Source organism: Nomascus leucogenys, chromosome 11 (assembly GCF_006542625.1).
Source record: "Nomascus leucogenys isolate Asia chromosome 11, Asia_NLE_v1, whole genome shotgun sequence".
NCBI lineage: Eukaryota > Metazoa > Chordata > Mammalia > Primates > Hylobatidae > Nomascus > Nomascus leucogenys.
In genome coordinates, this window is record NC_044391.1 from 90,568,961 (window position 1) to 90,583,008 (window position 14,048).

Consider the following 14,048-nt stretch of genomic DNA (forward strand, 5'->3'; position numbering starts at 1 on the left):
AGCCTTAATGTTTCTGTGACCCTAGTGGAGCCTGGGGACTCAAAGGGAAGCAGAGGGAGAGAAAATGGAAACATATGTTTTCGCCAAAATAACCTACCTTAGGAGAACTGTCAAAAAGAGAGTCACATCAAACTAAGAAATTCTGCCAGCAACTGGCCTCTGGATTATGTGTCTATTTATCTTCTTGTGAACTCATATTTCCTTTTAAAATATATATTTTCTTGCTGTAGACAATTAGAGGGCCAAAACTAGTGTCTTCGGTATCTTTGATTTCTTAATTCAGTTTATTTAGAATGACTTGTGCTTCTGCTAAACTGCATTTCTTGAAAAAATTCAACATAAATTGCAATCAGTCTAATAACCACATAAATCAATATAAAAACAAGCAGACAATAGCAGTAAAGTGCCATTATAAACATTAATTCAAGTAGATACAATATTCCAATAATGGACCAAAATGGTAACATTATTAAGCACTACAGTGGGTTACAACACTTGATCATTCTTCAATGTATCTGGCTGTATTTGTCTGGATGTTTACAAGATTATAATGGCATCAACTCCACTGTTAATAACTAGGCACTCGCTGGAATTTCAGTTATCTTTCACAATATGTTGACATAAAAAGCAGACTACAACTGACTATTTCTGAATACGGTTAAGAAGATCCATATCCCCTTATTTGTATGCATGTCTTTGTTTACATAGCTGAGTAAGAAATATCACATTGTGCTTATGTTTTGCAATTGGTTCTGAGTCTATGATGCAAAAAAAAAGGGAAATTCTGGCTAAATGGCTTTTTTTTTTTTTTTTTTTTTTTTTTTTGAGACAGAGTTGCGCTCTTGTTGCCCAGGCTGGAGTACAATGGCGTGATCTTGGTCACCACAACCTCCGCCTCCCCTGCCTCAGCCTCCCAACTAGTTAGGATTACGGGCATGCGCCACCGTGCCCGGCTAATTTTGTATTTTTAGTAGATACGGGGTTTCTCTGTGTTGGTCCAGCTGGTCTCAAACTCCCGACCTCAGGTGATCTGCCTGCTTCAGCCTCCCAAATTGCTGGGATAACAGGTGTGAGGCACCGTGCCTGGCCCTAAATGGCTTTTCTACACGTCAGTTTCTTCAATACGATTTGCATTAGCAAAATTAATGGTGAAATTATAGTTTTCTCTTTTGACATTGATACTATGTTGCCAAATAAAAAATTCCTTTTTTTCAACCACTTTTCAGTGCCTAATACAGTAACTAACACATAATTAGGGCTCGATAACTATGTGTTAGACTGACTGAATTGGATAAATATTCAATGTTATTTATATTGAAAAACAAATATGACTCTGGATTAAGAATATTAAAAATTCTTGGAAATTTTTTATTCTCAATAAATTTTTATGTTTTGACTAAAGAGTCCAAATCAATACAACTGAAAATATTTGAGTTTGAATGACATAACAAGATTATTTTATTCATTAGAAAAAATATATTTTAAGGATAATTTTCTTTCTGGAATCATAGAGAATATAAGAGAAAAAAATTAGGAAGAAGTTATTTTGCTATAGCTAAAAATAATTTCAGAGTACTTTAAAAGTCTCATGAGTAAAATAAAATCTTTTATGAACCAATTAGAGTTTTGTATTTCACTTTATGATTCACACAGCTCTGTAACTAGATTTCATTATTTTCTCCATCTCCCAGATAAGGAAACCAAGGCTTACAATATTAAACTAATATTCTCCACTGTCATAAATCTAATTGGGGTGGACAATGCCAGATTTTCTGGCTTCAAATCCAGTTAACTTGCCATTGAACTAAGCTATGTCCCAAATACTTTGAAATGCAAGGAAAATGTATTGGTTAACTAAAATCAATCTATTAAATTGGGTCTCAGATAAAGCCTAGTTTCTATAGGGGAAGTTTTATTGTTAAAGGTATAGGAGATATCCAAATATTAACTTTTTTGCAATTATTAGTCATAAGAAGAGAAAAGTTTAGGGAACTCAAACCGGATCCACCGATAGAATCTCCAAGATTAGTTAACATAATATTCACAAAAGCACCTTCTTTGATAACCACAAAGATTCAAATTACAACTTTCTCCATTTAACAGAGTCAAACTTTTTGGAATGTAATTCTTGGAGACAAAAACCTTCTTTATATATTTCCCTCTTGTCCACCTGTAACACCCAGCAAATAAGGGTAAAGCTATTCTAGAGTTAAAGAAAAATGAAAAGTATAGATTTATAGAGAAACCTGTTTTCATATGGCATTTTTCCTTCTCTCCAGGTGCTAAAGGGGGTCTCAGAGTAGTGTTCAACACTTAGATTAGAACTTTTTCCTTAAAGGCAATTAGAAAATTATTTCTGAATGGCTAGACCAGACTTCCTAAACTTTTAGCAGAGCCTAATTGCAATGTCATATATAGAGTGACAAGAAATGCATAAAAATCTCATCCTCCTAAAATGTATCAAGGGATGTTTTATTATTCAATGGCTCCAGGAAAGTATATGACACATCCATGAGCCAAACACTAGTTTTAGCACTCTACATATATTAGCTCATTTAATCCTCATAATAGCCCAAGAGGTAGATATGACTCTCATCCCCATTTTACATGTAAGGAAATTGAAGCAGTAATATTAGGAAAAAGAATAAATGATTTTTAAAAAGCCATAATTCAAACCCTGATTGTCTAGCTCTAGAGCCCACGCACTTTATCCCTAAACTACACACCTTCTCACTCTGCTTCACCCAGTAATAGCTGCCCAATTACAGGATAACAATAAGAACATTTTGCTTGTTTTTTTAAAAAAAGATTATTCAATCCTAAATCATAAGTATTCAAGTTTCTGAGTCAAAATTTGACATTCAAACATTCTTAATTGCACCAGCAGACCCTGAGACAATGGTTCAAGAGTCCGTAGTTTATTTCAGAGGTGGTCCCAGGAAACGTGGGTTAAGGGAGTAGACAGTGAGACAGAGAAGGGCCAGAAGTCAACAAAGGGTTTGCTATCAATCGAGTTAGCACTGGGGAACTCTAGATCAGCACAGCTGAGGTGAGGGATCTGGGGTTTTATCCACCGATTCCCATCAGTCATTTGTTGAGAGCTTATCCCAGGGGATGTAATTCCTCGCACTTCTGACCTGCCCCATGCTCTGGCCGGGCAGTTTCAGGCAAAGCATTTGGAAGTCATGCAAGCATGCACAGAAATGGTGAAGGGATATGGATGGGGTACTGGCTGGCCATAGAGCTGGCCACAGCCAGCACATGAAGAAATGTTTCAGGTACTATCGGGTTTTCTTGTTCCAATATGCAGTGTTCGATCCAATCATTTAAAACCATATGTGCTTGTCAAATGAAATAATTTTTTATTAATCTTCTGTCCATAGTATTTATTAATTCATTATTTTCAACCAAGATTTACCGTAATTGTGAATCTAGGTTGGATGCTGGGGGCAAAGATTAAAATATAAATTAAAAACAATCTCAAGCAAGACCTACAAATTACTACCCATAAAAGCAAAAACTGATAAAACAGACTACATTAAAATAAGACCTTCTGTTCATTTAGAAATAGCATAAGGAAAGAAAAGACAAGCTAGGAAAGATATTTAAAAATATATATAATTAACTAAGGATTAGTATCCAGAATATTAATGTTATTAATAATATTTAATATTAATATAGTTAATATATTATTAACTTAATATTAGTATCTAGAATATATTAGTATCCAGAATACTTCTAAAATAAATAAGACTAAAACAAAAACTCAAAGTTAAAATAGGCCATAGACATAAAGAGGATTTCACTAAATAGGAAACACAAAAGGTCCACAAACATGTGAAATCAAATACAAATTAAGGCTATAATGAGATAGTATTTTACATCTCCTAGATTGGCAAATAGGGTAATACCAAGTGGTATAAATATGTGAAGAATGCAGAAACTCTTGCACATTGCTGGTGTGTGTGTAAATTGGCACAATTACTTCCAAACAATATTGTAGTATCTTGTGATATATCCCTGACATGCCAATTCCAGTCTTGTATGTACATACTAGAAGACATGTTTGAGGCTGTTCTTGTCCACATTCCTTATATGAAAAATTGCAAACCCAAAAGATACATCCACAAGAAAATGAATAAATAAACGGTGGTAGAGTCACAGAATGAAATATTATACAACAGTGCAAATGAATAACATGGGTGAATCTTGGAAACAAAATATTGCATGTAGAAAAGCAAGACCCAGGAAAAAATTTCTAACTCAAAAAGCAAGCAAAGCCAAACAATATATTGTTTGGTAATACATACATAAGCAATAAAACCATTTTTTAAAGTAGAAGAATGATGAAAGTTCAGAGGAGGGCTTACTTCTAGAGTAAGGCAGAAGAATGAAGTAGGGAAAATGCACATAGAGAGATAAAATAATTTGGTTGTGTTCCACTTCCTGAGTTAGGCAGTGAGTTCACAAGTGTTCATTTTATTTTTATATTCCATTACTTCTACATACATCATATATATTATGTTTAATATGTATATATATTCTTTTCAATATATCAAGAATTATATAATAAAATAATAATAATTAAGAAAATTTTGCTTGGCTGTACACAGCTCACAATCCTGTTGGGAAGCCTTCTTGTTGAAATGCTAAATGCTTTAATAGAGAATCAAAACAGAGGGGTTGTGGAGCCCATGCTGGGGCCAAGGAAGGTTTCATGAAGGAAGCCTTGAAAGATGAGTAAAATTTGCCAAGTGGAGGTCCAAGAAAAGCATTCCAGGCAGGGGAAACCCAATGAGCAAGGGATTGAAGGAAGATGGAAGGCTGTTGGCATGTAAGGTGCTAGAAGGGTTGGGGATGGGGTGGGAGGAGGGAGTGGGGTTGGGGTGGGGTGGATTATTTTATGTCAAGTTGCAATTGCCACACTTGTAATGAGACCTGTTACCATGGCTCATCTTTTTAGGGATAAACCATATGCCCTCCAAAGCTTCTGAAGGAAACAACTTCTCTCTCCCCTTCATACTGGTGATGTTGGGAGGGGGAGATGAGAAATTAAACACAACTAGCCCCTTCTCTCCACCAGTTTAGACAGCTCACCCCAGACCCATGAGTCAAGTAATCACCTCTGAATATGAAGAGAGATTGGATTAAATGCCAGGATCATTGAGAAAATTTCATCTCATTAAAGGCACAGAGGCCAACTGATCCTCCTATCTGCAGAGCTGACCATACCTTAGGTGCACAATTAATTTCCCAAATAGTTTAAATAATCTAGAGGAGCAGAAACTGCACTGACATGAGGAATACAGATAACAATGAGTCTAATAATCCTGGACATTGCTCTGGGCAGCCTGGGTAGACACACGTGCAGCCATTTCCCAAGCTGGCTGATGTGACAGCTCAGCCTGAGCTGAGTGGACAGAGTCCACGGCTCTCCAGGAGAAATTGAAGCCATTGGTGCCTTGGACGGAACCTTCATCTCTAAAGCAGCACAACCAAGATATTCACGTTTCTGTGCTGTATGACAAAGATTTTGTACCAAATTAAAAATTTTACAATAATAATAATTTCTATCACCAAACAATACTTTGAGGGTATATAGCAACTTAAATATTTGAATCATACCCATTTTTAAAACTCTGAACCAGTACAAGCCTGTTAGCACATTCACTGACATATACTAGTAAGCATATGTCCTTTTCGCCAAACCCAAGAATTCTATATTTATCAAAAAATAGAAAGACCTATAGGAGACAGAAGAGTGTTCATTTTACATTTCCTTAGCAAATTTGAGATGTACAAGATCTCAAATCTCAGATAACACCATGGTATTACATGCATGTAGAAACACTTTAGTTGTTACAATGGACTTGTCTGCAATTATGTCAAATATGCATAAAATTTTTGGCAGATGGGAATATCAGAAATAAAAGATGCTTTTTTAAGCTGTGTTACACTTCTTCTTCTCTTCCTTTTTTTTTTTTTTTTTTAAAAAAAAAAAAAAAAAAAAAGAGGTCTTGCTCTGTCACCCAGGCTGGAGTGCAGTGGTGCAATCTCAGCGCACTGCAACCTCCACCTCCCGGGTTCAAGTGATTCTCCTGCCCCGGCCTCCTGAGTAGCTGGGATTACAGGCACCCACCACCACACCTGGTTAATGTTTTGTTTTGTTTTGTTTTGAGATGGAGTCTCTCTCTGTTGCCCAGGCCGGAGTGCAGTGGCACAATCTCAGCTCATTGCAACGTCCACCTCCCAGGTTCAAGCAATTTTCCTACCTCAGCCTCCCGAGTAGCTGGGATTACAGGCACGTGCCACCACACCCAGCTAATTTTTGTATTTTTAGTAGAGACAGGGTTTCACCATTTTGGCCAGGCTGGTCTCAGACTCCTGACCTCAGGTGATCCACCCACCTCAGCCTCCAAAAGTGCTGGGATTACAGGCAAGAGCCACCATATCCAGCCAATTTTTGTATTTTTAGTAGAGACAGAGTTTCACTATGTTGGCCAGGCTGTAGTGCAGTGACATGATCTTGGCTCACTGCAACCTCCACCTCCTGGGTTCATGCAATTCTCCTGCCTGAGCCTCCTAAGGACCTGGGACTACAGGCGTGCACCACCATGCCCAGCTAATTTTTGTATTTTTAGTAGAGATGGGGTTTCACCATGTTGTCCAGGCTGGTCTCGAACTCCTGACCTCAGATGATCTGCCTACCTCAGCCTCCCAAAGTGCTGGGATCAGGGTGTAAGCCACCTTGCCCAGGCTTGTGTTACACTCCTTATGAGTAACTTCTATATGAATCAGAAAGTTTTAATATTCTGCTTTTATTTTCTAGTAAGCACAGAAAACATAAGAGGTTTCTAGCAACAAGATAAAAATATCCATAGTGACTAGGCAGGTAAGCATCCCAATTAGGTGGGTATACTAATGTAATCTCTTCCATACCAGGAAAGGAAGCTTCAGATGTTTCATGTCAAAGAATCACATATTAAGGAGATTGTAGAGACAATGAACCACTAATTTTAGTGGAAGAATAAAGACATCAAAAGAGGCAAACAGGCAAAACAAGTAAATGAGAAGAGTTTTCTAATAGTGAGGCTATTGCCGATGAAGGCACAGAAACAGTTTTTGTGGTCTTTTTTCTACTACTGGACTCAAGGTTCCCCACGACTTTGGAAACACCACCATCGATGAGGTTTTCACATTTTTTTCTATTTACAGTTTTTGACCCTGAATACAGAATTGGTCAAATGGAGTAGTATCTTTATGGCCCTAATACATTGCTTTGTATTACAGTCATTTGAATGGAGGTCTGTATTCTTTTCAACACTTCCACAGAACGTAGTCCAGTGTCTAACATTCAGTAGGTGCTCAGTAACTGTCTGCTGAATTTCAGTGAATAAACCCCTTGAAAGAGGAGTTATTCCACCACAGCGTCAAAAAAAAAAAAAAAATTCACAATGAGTTTATAAAGATTACGTTTTCTACTCATAATATTTGAAAGTATCTACCAGAACTGGGATTTCTCTCCTTCCAATCTGCTTTGAAATTTATTGGTATCCCATGGAAAAGAATATATTGCAAATGGCAATTCCAGTGGGGTCTCTTCCCTGTGAGCAGGCTCCTTGACTCTCTTCCAAATGCCACCATCAAAGATTCCATTCATGCCCCTCACATTAGGTCCCTTCATTACCCTCACTCAGTCATAAAATATTTATGGTCTAACTATTGTGGTGTTTAAGGCGCTGCACTACTCTCTGTGGGGGGAAGAGAAGGGGGAAGAAATGTAGCCCCAATCTCCCCCCAGACCTATTGTGATCTATGAAATAGGTTTGCATTAAATACCCACGTTTATATTGTAATATCTTTGCCCATCTTAGGAACCGATCACAGTGTTAAGAAGCAGGGAAACAAAACAAAAAGCCGAATGCCTTCTCTATCTGCCCTCAAACAGTTAAGGCTTTAACCTGTCTTCTGTTCTCATCATTCCATGAAATGCCCTTCTCTGACTTTGCCAACAGCCTCCATCTTATCCAATCCCATGGCATTTATTTTATTCTTCATTATCCTGTTTGAACAGGCTCATCTCCTCTCAATACTCTTCTGCTGTTTCCCACTGACAGTGCTGGGTCTGATGCTTGCCCTGCTCATCTGAAAACCCAGCAGAGCTCAGTGTGGGCTTTTATTTTAGCAATCCCTCCCTGAGGAGCAGAGGGAAAAGTCCAGCTACTCTGAACAACTGCTTCAGTTCTCTCTGAGGACAGAAGAGGACTTTCAGCACTAGATAATTAGCTCTGGCTCCTCCACTCTCTTGAGGTCTGTGAGCCCTTTTCACATTAAATCCCACTAAATAGAGAATTTCTTATAATCCCCATATTTTCATCCCCAAACTCACTCTTTCATAAGTTTCTCATAACTGCATCACAGGGTTCTTTCTTCGTACTGATAGCAGATAACTTTGGAAACGTGTTTAAGTTATCCTTTGCCCTGTCTCTCTTACTGTCTACTTCCAAATCTTTTTCAGAGTTCCTGAAGTATCACTTTGATCTTGTCACCTACTCTCAAATCTTATAAGGACTCTCAGTTCTCACATCAAGGAAGATACCTGAAAGCCTTTACCAGATGTGTCACGACATAGCCCATCCTTCTTGTCACAGATTTATAGACATTCCCCATCAAACTTTCATGAGCAACACTGATATGGTTTGGCTGTATCCCCACCCAAATCTCCACTAGAATTGTATCTCCCAGAATTCCCATGCATTGTCCGAGAAACCCAGGGGGAGGTAATTGAATCATGGGGGCTGGTCCTTCCCGTGCTATTCTCATGATAGTGAATAAGTCTCACGAGATCTGATGGGTTTATCGGGGTTTCCATTTTTGCCTCTTCCTCATTTTCTCTTGCTGCCACCATGTAAGATGTGCCTTTCACCCCCTGCCATGATTCTGAGGTCTCCCCAGTCATGTGGAACTGTAAGCTCAATTAAACCTTTTTTTCTTCCCAGTCTCGGGTATGTCTTTATTAGCAGCATGAAAACAAGTAAATTGGTACCAGTAGAATAGGGTGTTGCTGAAAAAGATACCCAATAATGTGGAAGTGACTTTGGAACTGGGTAACAGGCAGAGGTTGGAACAGTTTGGAGGGCTCAGAAGAAGACAGGAAAATGTAGGAAAGCTTGGAACCTCCTAGAGACTTGTTGAATGGCTTTGATAAAAATGCCGATAGTGATATGAACAATAAGATCCAGACTGAGGTGGTCTCAGATGGAGATGAGGAACTTGTTGGAAATTGGAGCAAAGGTGACTCTTACTATGTTTTAGCAAAGAGACTGGAGGCATTTTGCCCCTGCCCTAGAGATTTGTGGAACTTTGAACTTGAGAGAGATGATTTAGGGTATCTGGCAGAAGAAATTTCTAAGCAGAAAAGCATTCAAGAGGTGACTTGGGTACTGTTAAAAGCATTCCATTTTAAAAGGTAAACAGAGTGTAAAGGTCCAGAAAGTTTGCAGCCTGATGATGCAGCAGAAAAGAAAAACCCATTTTTTGAGGAGAAACTCAAGCCAACTGCAGAAATTTGCATAAGTAACAAGACCATGGGGAAAATGTAACCAGGCCATGTCAGAGACCTACATGGCAGCCCCTCCCATCACAGGCCTGGAGGCTCAGGAGGAAAAAGTGGTTTTGTGGGTGGGCCCAGGGTCCCCAGGCTGTTTGCAGTCTAGGAATTTGGTGCCCTGTGTCCAAGCCACTCCAGCCATGGCTAAAAGGGACAAACATAGAGCTTGGGCTGTGGCTTCAGAGGGTGGAAGCCCCAAGTCTTGGCAGCTTCCACGTGGCATTGAGCCTGTGAGTGCACAGAAGTTACGAATTGAGGTTTGGGAACCTCTGCCTAGATTTTAGAAGATGTATGGAAATGCCTGGATGCCTAGGCAAAAGTTTGCTGCAGGGGCGGGGCCCTCATGGAGAACCTCTGCTAGGGCAGTGCAGTAGGGAAATGTGGGGTCACAGCCCCCACACAGAGTCCCTACTGGGACACTGTCTAGTGGAGCTGTGAGAAGAGGACCACCATCCTCCTGACCCCAGAATGGTAGATCCACCGACAACTTGCCCTGTGCACCTGGAAAAGCTGCAGACAATCAGTGCCAGCCCATAAAAGTAGTCAAGAGAGAGGCTCTACCCTGCAAAGCCACAGGAGCAGAGCTGCCCAAAACCATGGGAACCCCCTCTTGCATCAGTGTAACCTGGATGTGAGACCTGGATTCAAAGGAGATCATTTTGGAGCTTTAAATTTGACTACCCCACTGGATTTTGGACTTGCATGGGCCCTGTAACCCCTTTGTTTTGGCCAGTTTCTCCCATTTGGAATGGCTGTGTTTAACTAATACCTGTACCGCCATTGTGTCTAGGAAGTAACTAGGTTGTTTTGATTTTACAGGCTCATAGGTGGAAGGGAATTGCCTTGTTTCAGATGAGACTTTGGACTTTGGACTTTTGGGTTAATGCTGAAATGAGTTAAGACTTTGGGGGACCATTGAGAAGGCATGATTGGTTTTGAAATGTGAGGACATGAGATTTGGAGGGGCCATGGGTGGAATGATATGGTTTGGCTGTGTCCCCACCCAAATCTCAACTTGAATTGGATCTCTTAGAATTCCCACGTGTTGTGGGAGGGACCCAGGGGGAGGTAATTGAATCATGGGGCTATTCTCATGAATGATTTCATGATCACACACCTGGTGTCAGAACCAAGATTTGAACCCAAGTCTGCCTGATTCAAAAGCCCATGCTCCTCATGACTATGCAGTGCTACTGCCCTCATCCCTATCAAGATGGCTTATTCAGGGGTGCACCAAGCTTTAGGCACTCCCTGCACATGCCACTGTGGTTCACTAAGTGGAAAATTAATTAACAGTTACTGAATTTTCAGTTATTTTTTTCAGTATAATTTTGTCAACAAATAAATACTTACAGGTCTAAGAATTTTTTATGTTATGAAAAGGGATCCTCATTATAAAATATTGAAATCCAACTCCTTCATTTTACCTACAATCTAGAAGATTCTACATTAGTTAAAGTCTTCCTCATCCTTGAGATGTAAAGGAAATTGCTCTGAACCACCCAGTTTCTTGACCCCTCATGAAGATGTCTACAATTCCCAAGGGTGGAAGAATTAAGTCTTATTGGTGCCCTCTGCCACCCATGCCCTAGAGTTCTCCTGCTCCACCTCCATCTTCTCCTATAAAAATGCACCTTCTCATTCAGTAGCTAGAAGGCAGCCAGGCAAAGCAGGCGTTTTGTAAATTTTTGTTGATTGGGGGAGGGAACTGATGAATAATGCAGGATGTGGGGCTCTGTAGGTTAAGATCACAAGAAGAGGTGGATGGTTATCTACTATCTCCCCCCCACCGAGAATTTTTCTGACTCTGAGTTTGAGATGTCCAAAGAAAGGCTGAATCACACCTTTCTCATTGATTCTTATGTTTACAAAGTACCTTTATAAAGTGTCTACTGTGTTCCAGGTACCATGTTAATTTCTAGAAGTAAAAATGTCGACTCTGTCACTGTCTTCAAGGAATCCATAGTGGGAAGCAGAGCACACAAACAGATGTTTACAGCACAACATGATGAGTGGCTTATTACATACAAAGTATTCAGGAAACAACTAAGAGGAAGAAACCATCTCAACCTGGAAAGACGGGAAAGGCTACACACCAAAGCTCAAACTCGAAATACATCTCGAACGAGGATTTGGCCATGCCAAGACAGTTGAGTGGAAGGAAGTACATTCTAGGCAAAGAAAAAACACAAATGTGACCTACAAATGAAAGATTGGTGAGTAACTCTGCATAGCTGGAATATAGGCATAAAAGAGGAGGCAAGATATGAAGCTGAAATGGTATGTCGGAAGTATATTATTTAAACCCTTGTTTGTGGTGCTAAATGGCTGGGCAACTAGGAGTCATGGTGTGATCAGATCTGTAGTTTGGAAATTTAACTGGAAACTGCTGTGGATGAGAGCCAGGGGAGGGGAGAAATTAGAAGCTATTACGGTGACGATGGTGACCAATGGCGAGGCGCTCTTTAGGTCATCACTGGAACCTGACCTACAGTAGACATTCAAAAAATATTTTCATGTAATTGAATTTGTCTCATGAGCTCCTTGATCTAATATACTGAGCAACTAGCCTTGCTACCATATCTTATAAAATGCCACTCATGTTATACACCATAAGAATGTTTAGGTGCCTGACCAGGATTTTAAGAAGATATAGAACTAACTTAGTATTTATTTATAGGTCACCCATCACATGCTAAGCATCTTCTATACATTATCTCATTTGTATCACACAACAATCCTTCAAGACAGTGTTTTCACCATTTTACACAGGAGTAAAATGATGTTCAGAGTAACTAATAAACAAATTTATCCAACTAGAGGTAAAGCCAGATTTTTAATTCGGTGTACATCTAACTTCAAAGGAACCTGTAAATTTGGGATATTATGGCAAGAGAGGTACTGGTAAAGCCACATTCTCTTTAATCAAATATTTTAGAATAGCATCCACAGGAGTGTGCATGTGAGACCCCTGGCCTGGAAAGAGGAGTTTGCCTCCTGTTTTCCTTTTTCACTACACATGGCAGCAAACCATAATGAGTCAGACATTGTCATAACATATTGCAGAATTCCAATGAAGCATTCACATCTCAACTACTCTTGGTTATTTCCAATTCCATAATAAATGAAAGAGATCAACTGTTCAGTGGTTTGAGGAGGGTGGAAAATCATTTAATTCTGAAGTACCATTAAATATTTAATACTATTATAAGGAGGTAATGTCACTTTCCATAATACATTTGGCTTCAGGTACACTGGAATCCAGACTTTGACACCTCCATACCATGATAAATTTTTGACCCTGAAATTTTATTTGAAATCACATCTCCAAAATCTCCTTTAGCCAGTCTACCAGGAGTAGTATCTGTCAACAGAGAGAACATCATACAAAGACCTTAAAGTTTTAAAAGCAAAGCCAAATGAAGCTCAATCACGAAAGGTCTTTTCTTTCTTTAAGGTGAGAGATGGAGCACAAATGAAGCATACCATGGTAAATAGGAACTGTGCTCACTTGCAGTCATGCACTATAGCCATTAAGCCTTAAGGTCTTAAGGTACTAAGCAATGCATATGATAAATTTCTCAAAAACATCCCAGCCATAACATAGTTCTTGCTGATTGCTCATTTACCCATAATGCATGCTGTCATAGCAAAGCCTGACAAATGATAGAGAAAGCTCAGGTTATTTTTTACACTGACTGCCAAGCCCCTCACCTCAGATTATTCATTTATTAGGGCAATCACTGAGGTCTGGGTACTTAATATTGTTTTCACCAAATATGAAAATGATCTACTTGCCTATTCTTTAGTTCCTCCTAGGGCAAGCCATTTATCATCAGCTCAGGATAAATGACTGCTTCATTATAGCTATAATTTATGAGGTGTTAGAAGTAAAGAGCCACGCCTAGAGACTTAAAGCTTTAATACGGATTAAAATAAGATAATCAATCAAGCTAATACAAATTTTCCCTCAGCATTATTTCTTGTTTTGAAATAGCTTAATAATTTGGTGGGGTGGCGGTAAGCTATGTTGAATATCCCATTATCCAGCAACATGCATGTATGTCTGAGACAATATGTAAAGAAATATAGGATGTGATACTATCGGAAAAAAAGAAATACAATGAAACCATCAACTGTGATTGGCTGAAATCCTCACTTTCCTTAATGGTGTCAAACTGGAGACCAAAGAGGTACAAAGCAGGTGTAAACTTGGGTAGCATATTCCCTCTAATTCTTTTTCCTCTGTAAGAATATTGTAGAAAGATTGCTGCTGTTTTATTTTTCCTTATTCTCTCCACAACAAAGAAACACTGGGGAGAAAAGTTATATCCCAATAACATGTCAACAATTTTGCTTTCTTTTATGTCTGAAGGTTTCACAACTCATGATTTGGACAAGAGCAGCTTCTTACTCTGTCTAGGGAATAAAGACTATT

General features: G+C 39.1%; 1 protein-coding gene and 1 long non-coding RNA gene across 2 annotated transcripts in view; one reads left to right on the forward strand and one right to left on the reverse strand.

The window, feature by feature from the left end:
* MECOM (MDS1 and EVI1 complex locus) overlaps positions 1–14,048 on the reverse strand; it is a 581,310-nt gene that overhangs the window by 358,369 nt on the left and 208,893 nt on the right. The window lies entirely within an intron of this gene.
* The window catches only part of LOC105740542, a 29,038-nt gene continuing 26,811 nt past the window's right edge, over positions 11,822–14,048 (forward strand). Inside the window, exon 1 of the long non-coding RNA XR_001116588.2 lies at positions 11,822–11,890. This is a non-coding gene — a long non-coding RNA (uncharacterized LOC105740542). The remainder of the gene's footprint in view (positions 11,891–14,048) is intronic.